At 34.1% G+C, this 7,960-nt stretch overlaps 1 long non-coding RNA gene across 1 annotated transcript; it reads left to right on the forward strand.

Annotated features, from left to right (window-relative positions):
* Nucleotides 1-389: 389 nt before the first annotated feature.
* Nucleotides 390-5,563, forward strand: LOC124897878. Its single transcript, XR_007054825.1, has 4 exons — nucleotides 390-552; nucleotides 716-808; nucleotides 907-3,506; nucleotides 4,605-5,563. It is a non-coding gene; the product is annotated as an uncharacterized LOC124897878 (long non-coding RNA).
* Nucleotides 5,564-7,960: the final 2,397 nt, after the last annotated feature.

Here is a 7,960-nt window from a genome sequence, read left to right on the forward strand (position 1 = left end):
ACAGACGGTTCCTGCATAGTGTGGGTATACATCTTCTAGTAGATAGGGTTAGCAAGTGATCGCTACACTTCCAGAATTTGGATCTATGGCAACAAACTTTTTGGAGACGGTTGCAAATTCGTCCTATAGATATTATATAGCAGCGCTTGTAACCATTTCCAAAAATAATAGTTCTATTAGCACTATGATAGTCGCTATTGAAAATTAATCGTTACAATAAATGTATATATAGAGATGTTTTTTCAAACTGTCGCCATAAAAACATCTATAGAAACACTTAATGGGAAAAAACATCTATTGAATCACTTATTAATTCCCTTTACAATAATTCACATAAGTCTGCCAAAACAAAACATTTTTCTATTTCTTAAAACAACATAAAACCCTTATTGCAGCTTTCTCTGTCTTTCTTAAATCAAATCAAAATCCATTTTATTCTCTTTATAAGTACGTTGCTAGTTGTTGTTAAATATGTCGCCAACTATCGTTAAGTCCATTGCCAGCTCTCCCTACCTAATTTTCTGGATCTCTCATCCAATAACTGCCATGTCGGTGAGTTGAAGCTGTATTTTCAGCATTTCGGTTGCTATTATACACTAAAATTTTTTACTGTATATACCTCTGATTTGATAGTTTCTAAATGATGCTTCTGTTGATTGCCTTTGTTGAAATTCAACTTTGATTTAGCTATTTTACTAATCTTTGATTTTTGAAGAATTCTTGATTGGGGATAGCTTCTACGTAATGGCGATAGCTGAAGAAATCAATTTTGGAAGAATCTAATGGTAAATCAAAACCCATTTCTTAGGTAAATCAAAAATCCTTTCTCAGATAATCGATTTTTGAAGAGTCTGTAGAGGGCAAATTGATTTTCAAAGTGTATGTAATAGAGAAATTGAATTTTAGGGTGAATTTGGTGAGAGAATGAAATTGGAAATCGATTGAAGAAGAAGCTCGTTAAGGAAGGTAAAGGTTTGGATACCCCTAAATCTGGTAATGAATTTTATTGAAGGTAATTGATTTGCATATTTTTTTTTATTATTATTTAAACTGCCAATAAATCTGAGCTTTGTTTATGTTTATTTGGTTTTTTGCTCGTAATGGTATCTCAAAAATATGCTTTGAGGAAAAATTTTGCTGTTCTCTTCCTTGTGTCTCTGTTCATGTTTGTACATGAGTGAAGTTTGTCATTTTACCAAAACAAGGATATGCCTGCTTGAGAGGTATATCACCAAAGTAGAGTATTGTTCACAGTTTCTCTGCATTCTTTAAAGTTGGTTGTTTAGACTTGTGAATTTGATCAATCTTTCCAATTTTATTCTTTTTCCTATGGTATGTGAATATTTGAAAAAAATGTTTGACTGATCTGTATCCTATAGTCCAAATGGTATAAAACAAAGTGCTGCCCAGATTTCATTGCATATATAGTAGTATTCCTGATTATCGTTCATTGTATAAGTTACTAGTTTCATATAATGATGTGAACAAAATAAGTTAGGTTAAAGAGGAACAAGACAAATCAATTTCTTTCTATAATGGTACTGATTGTGGATTTTATAGTGGCTTAATTGTATCAATCTATTTTGTTAGATTTCGGGTCTTTACGAATGTCGTTATATAAGTTACTAATATCGTTATGTCTTTATGAATCAATATGGTACAGAGGTGAAACTTTGTTTCCTTAAAGTCTGACTAATTTCCAAAGGATACAATTGGATATAAGGTCTAAGTACAATCATATTTTTCTCTGGTGGCTAATGTGTCTTTATTTGTATCCTTATCTCTGTGGTAGTAATATTTCGATGGTCCTTTTGTCAATTAGTAAAAAGATGTTTATAAATTTTGAGGAAGTTAAATTAAGTACTCAATGTCGAATATGCCAATCTATTTATAGCCTCAATCTCCAAGGGCATGGTTTGGCTGTTCTAGCTCATATTTCAAAATGAAGCAAATCATTAAGTTTTCTACAACATTCTTCTTTCTTTCTTTCTTTCTTTCTTTTGATAATTGAAAAATCTTCAAGGGACATTATGCACAGTTCGAAACTCAGTGGTTAATGGGCCCGCCACTTTATCCTTCTCCAATTAAATACCAAGATTTTCTTTATGGTAGGGTTCAAACTCGTGACGTGAACCTATTCCACACATGACAAATTATTCTCTTGCCACTAGATCAAAGCTCAAAATTTCCTAGTTGCTTATGTTCATGGAACTATCATTACATGTGATGATCATAAAGGGTTGATCAATTAATAGCACCCTGTCATTTTTAAAGCAACTAAATACCTCTTAGCATTAAAGGCGACAAAATCTAGTAGTGGTACTTTCATTACAGAAAAAATATACTGGAGATTGCTAAAAGAATTCTGGTATGTTGGAACTGGACTTGTTCACCCTTCTATATAATGAATCTTTTTAAATGTCCTAGGACTATATAGGAGACTTTTTCACAGAATCAACATTCTAAAAATCACACAACCTTATATCATTCATTGTTAGCATGGTAATCCAGATTTTGCAAGCTTCTTGTAATAGCTGTTGGGATGTTTCAACGTGCATTCTTAGGTGTATCAATTGCCATGATAAGAGTTTTTTAAAAGATAGATGAAATGTATCAATTTTTTGGGTATTTCACTGTAGGCTAGCAGAAACTCCCTTGGATAGACAATCCATCTTATGAGTCTCTTTAGAAAAGTAAAAAACAAAGATGTGATGACCAAACCAAGTGTGAACCTAGAGTATCGAGCCGTGGCCTTAACACGTGAGCAAATATGAAAAATTATTTCTTCAAAAGCTAAAATCTAATGATAAACTAATACAATTAACCCACTATAAAATCCACGTTTCATCAATGAAAGAGAAATAAATTGCTAACAAAATCTATTTGGGTTAAAATCCTCATTTTTGGAAGTTGTATCCCCTCCCCAAATTATATTTGATTTTATTCCACAGGTCCTTGGTTTTTATGTGCCTAGCTGATACTAGAGACATACATGTACTGCCTATTTACTAGCATCTGAGGATGTAATATGCTATTGTGGTAGCCCCTACGATGGATAGTTTCTTGGAATAGAACCTTTCCATTGACTGGTATAGGGTTTTATTAAGACTGGGATGTAGCATGATATATTGACTAAGTTTTTGAAGATGAAACTTCAAACTTTTCTTAGTTTTGAGTAGTGGATTCTTTCAAGTTTATTTTAGACTGTTAGGAGAGCTTACACGATATGGTTATTATTGAGTAGCATAGTGTAGAATTGGTAACTTTCCAACTGCAGTAAGGTGGTAAGCACGGGTGGAGGGCTAATATGAAATTTCAATCGCCAACTTTACATTGGTTGACTTGGACTTAGTTCCATACTTTGTTCTCAATCCTATATGCAGTTTTCAGATAGTTACTTGGCCATGGTCGTGATGAAGGATTGCCCAAAGTTATCCTTGGAATTGCTGATGAGCTCGATGAACAAAAGAGGTCATGTTAGATCGCCACATGTCTTGTACTTGAAGGTAGATTTATCATCTATGACTTTTAAGTCGGATCCGTTATGCAAGTTCTAGTCTCACTTTCTGCCACCCTTTAATCGTCATATCATTAATGACCATAGCTATCTCATGGTAGGAAAAGAAGTTACTTGATGACCCAGTGAATAAGTACGTAGATGGCATGATAAACTGGATATTTGTTGAAGTTTGTGGAAGAATACCGACATCTAGGACATAAGTGATATATGTGACTTGGATTACCTGGAAGTTGGATCTGACATAGACCTATACACACTCGCTTTTACACATGTGTGCACACATATTTATGACCATAATAATCTCATGTAAGGATATTCAAGGCTACTTGATGACCCAATGAATAAATATATAGATGGCATTATATGCTTGAAATTTGCTCAAGTTTGTCAAAGAATACCAATATTTAAGAAACCCGGGGCAATTGAACTTAGAGATTTAGGCCAGCAAGTCTCATTGGTAGAGTTTATAAGGTTCTTACCATGCTTCTGGCAAAAAGGTTGAAGAGAGTAATCAACAAGCTAGTCAACAAACACGAAGTTAAATAGATAAGAAAATAAGCAAAGGAGTTTATCAATTAATTAGCTCAACGCATTTTGAATATAAATACAAAAGTTAAATGTTGATTTGATCACCCAAGGCAAGTTTCTTTCTGTAATCCTAAAAGCATGCTCCTTATATGCTACGACATGAGCCTTAATACATGATATACTTTTCTGATTAAATGATTTTATGTTCTAGATCAAGGTGAAGGTTCTCTTCTTAGACTAGGACTCTTGCAGGTAGTTACTTGATAATAAGTAGTTTTATTAAAAAAAATATATAAGTTATTGTGGCTGCTGGGATTTGAGATTTTTATTCTTTTACTCTTGCCTAAACATATAATCACATTTATGTGTAGGATCTTATGCAATAACTTGTTTCATTATAGTGCCATTGCTGAAGGAACAAGTCTAATCCCTTATTATTAAAGGCCAAACTTGCAGATCCATACACTAAGCTATGGATATTTCAATTGCAACTGTCTTGGGTTTGGCATATTTTGGATTCTTATTTCATCTTCTCTGTCCCATATGCAATTTTCAGATGATTACTTGGATATGGTTGTGATGAAGGATAGCCCAAAGTTATCCTTGGCAATGCTAATGAACTCGATGAACAAAAAAGGTCATATTATCACCACACGTCTTGTAATTGAAGGTAGATTTATTGTCTTAGCCTTTTAAGTCGGATCTAATATGCAAGTTCTAGTCTCACTTTTAGAAAAAAAAATATTTTGGAACAATTCTTGAAAAGCATTTTGTTGTTGCTTGGTATAATAAGACCTAAATTTTCCTGTTAATCATTTTGAAAGTTTCTAAAATTCAATGTTTCTTTGTCTCCCTGCTTGTCTAGCAGTGCAATCGGACTCTAGTGCAGTTCCTCGACCAAATAGGTTTTGGTTTTGTGGTAGCTCAATTGCACATTGGCATCCCTTTGCCTGAACAATCAGCAATACAATAGTTTAATCCCCTAACGTTAACCCCATGCTTCTTCATATTTAATGTGTTAAAATTAGAAATAAGTTCTTACGTAATAAGTCAAACTTTTGAAATTAGAGACTAGTTGCATGAATTTAATAGGATTTAACCCAAGGCTCCTCATTTATTGAAAACAACAACAAGTAAAGGCTTTTGATTTAGAGCCTGGTCGACGAGCAGATGATCCCAACAAGGAAGGGATTATTGATGTAGACAAGGAGGTCCTTGCTGGAGGTAAAGGAACTTACAAGTGTGATCAGAATACATTGATGGCCTATGACAAACTCCATATTAGAGTAGATCAAGTGTTGGGTACTATATTTTTGCCTATCAGCTCTTAACATTTATGAGGTTCGATGTATTTACATACATAAAGAGAAACTAATCCTGATTGGTGGATTCTGTTTAGATTAATGTTAGATTATTACTGAATGATTTTTGTTTTGTGATGTGTATATATTGTGTTATAGTTTATTATGTATGTAAATAAATTTTTACATTAATACGAGTGACTATTTATATAAATCATTTAAATTTAATAACATGTGGCAACAATCGGTGCAATAGATCTATAAACCGTTGCAATAGATCAATAAACCATTGCAATAGGAAGTCAAAAATTGTCACGAAAGACCAATAAAACTATTGCAATAGTTTAATGAAATAGTTCTAATAGGTACTCAAAGAATGTTGAAATAGAATAACAAAACTGTCGCAATAGATGCTCTTGCAACGGTTTAATGTCGTTGCAATAGAATCTATTGCAACGGTTAGTAACCGTTGTAATAGATGAAAATAGGTGTCTCAATAAGTCAAAAAATAACCATCCCAATAGGTAAACTTATGGCGATGATTTTAGACAATCTTCGCATAAATCGTTGCGATAGACCTATCGCAACGCCCACATATAGGACGCTTGCTGAACCATTGTGGTAGAGCTATGTCAAAGGTTTTATTATTTATTGCAACGATTTTGCAACCGTCACCATAGGGATAATTTCCAGTAGTCCTAGCATGATCTTAGGATAATGATAAAATAATTCCATTTATAAAATCAAGTAAAACCATCAATAATGCATACAACCATACAGATATTTATAACCATGCCGGGAAAAAAGGATCGGGTTAAACATGCCTTTTAAACCTTTACCTAGGTTGTATAGCTTTGCCATCCTAAACCACCCATGATCTATATGGGTTCAGTTCCCCCTGCTGAAATGGCCCTAGTGTGTGTAGACGCAAGACCAGAGAGATATCCCATGGAATGAATAGTACATCCCCAAAATAAAGTGTGACATCATGCACACGGTCACCAACACCAACCTCATATAGGCAAATATGAGTTTCTAGTTTTGGTCCCCCCGGGACCTCCACTTTCCATGACTTATCTACCCCTCACGCTATTATTGGCCAATTAAAACCCATTTCCAAATAACCAAACTAGTATCCATTTATTAACCAAGGCCATTGATATTGGTATCGTCATACCAACCCTTACTTGCAAGTATCATCTAAAGCCAACCATTAATTGGTTTAAGGGGACTTTCAAGTGCCCTTATATTTACGATATCAAACCACTCAGGAGACTTCTATATTCCCCACAAACATAACTAATTAGCCTTTATCCTTTTCAAACTATTTAAACCATGCATAATTCCTTTACCAAGTTTAAAACTTGCAAGAGTTCCATTAAAAGAAGTCAATGCAATAAACATATCTTTATAAGCATTTTATCAAACACATTGGGTGAATAGTATGACCAAAACCAATTCCAATTACCATTAAACTCTTCTCATGCAATACATTTATTCAAAACCACCATTAATGCATATGAAATCATGGTTGAAACTATGGGAAACCATAACCAACCATTTAACATCGAAACCCCCAAATCATATTTGAAAGCCAAAATAATATAATAGTAAAACAATGAAAACATTCATATAAACCATGCCTTTAAGTAAAATTAACAATAAGGGTAGAGAAACATGCCTTAAACCAAGATATTAAAGGAGAGAAATCACCAATACAAGCCCCAAATTGATCGTCTAGTTGAAACCCTAGCTTCCATTGCCTAAAAGCTCTTGAGAGAATTATGGAGTGTTTAGGAAGAGTTCTAAGTTTTAATGCATAGAATAATAGGGTAAATATCCTCCCAAGTTAAGTAGGGAAATATCCATAATACCCCCACTTAAGTTGCACAAAAATCCACCACAGGGATGGCCCTCACGAGTCATAACCACAACATACGATCCGTATCCATGACCCCTATCCCCAGCAGAATAAAATACCTAGGGAATTAAACACTACTTACCATACGAGTCCCTTGTACAATTTGTGCCCTAGCTTATAGCTCATGATGAGTCACTCGTACTCAGATCCAACCTAAGTAACCAAGTCTAAGATTAATTTAACGAACTAAATAATCCATAACCACCAATAGAACTCGTACCCTTAAGTTGTACCCATTTCAGTAACAAAAATCAATCCTACCAACCAACACTGGTCAGTATATAACTGGACCATACCATCTGTACCCAGCATACGACTCGTACCCATGAGTCATATAAGGTCTAGAGGCCAGAATTCCTGGAAATTTTCCAAGGTCTAGAAACTAGGGTGTTTCAGTCTTCCCCATTAGGAACATTCGTCACTAAATGATGAACAAGGTTGGGGTAACCATACGCTAGAGTCATTTGCATTATTTTATTAAACATCCCTTTAACAAAGTCTGAAAACAAAGAAGCAAAGATATTAATCTTTTCTTTAACAAACTCAGAAAATAAAAATGTGTTGAAGACACATACCTTCAGCACGAATCCTGTAATATCCGTACTTTTCCTAGCTTGAAAATTTTTCCCAAGAATGTTAGAAGCTTTATTTAAAAGATGAATCTACTTTTATACACGTGGTACTCTTAAG

Source organism: Capsicum annuum, chromosome 4, assembly GCF_002878395.1.
Source record: "Capsicum annuum cultivar UCD-10X-F1 chromosome 4, UCD10Xv1.1, whole genome shotgun sequence".
NCBI classification, from domain to species: domain Eukaryota; kingdom Viridiplantae; phylum Streptophyta; class Magnoliopsida; order Solanales; family Solanaceae; genus Capsicum; species Capsicum annuum.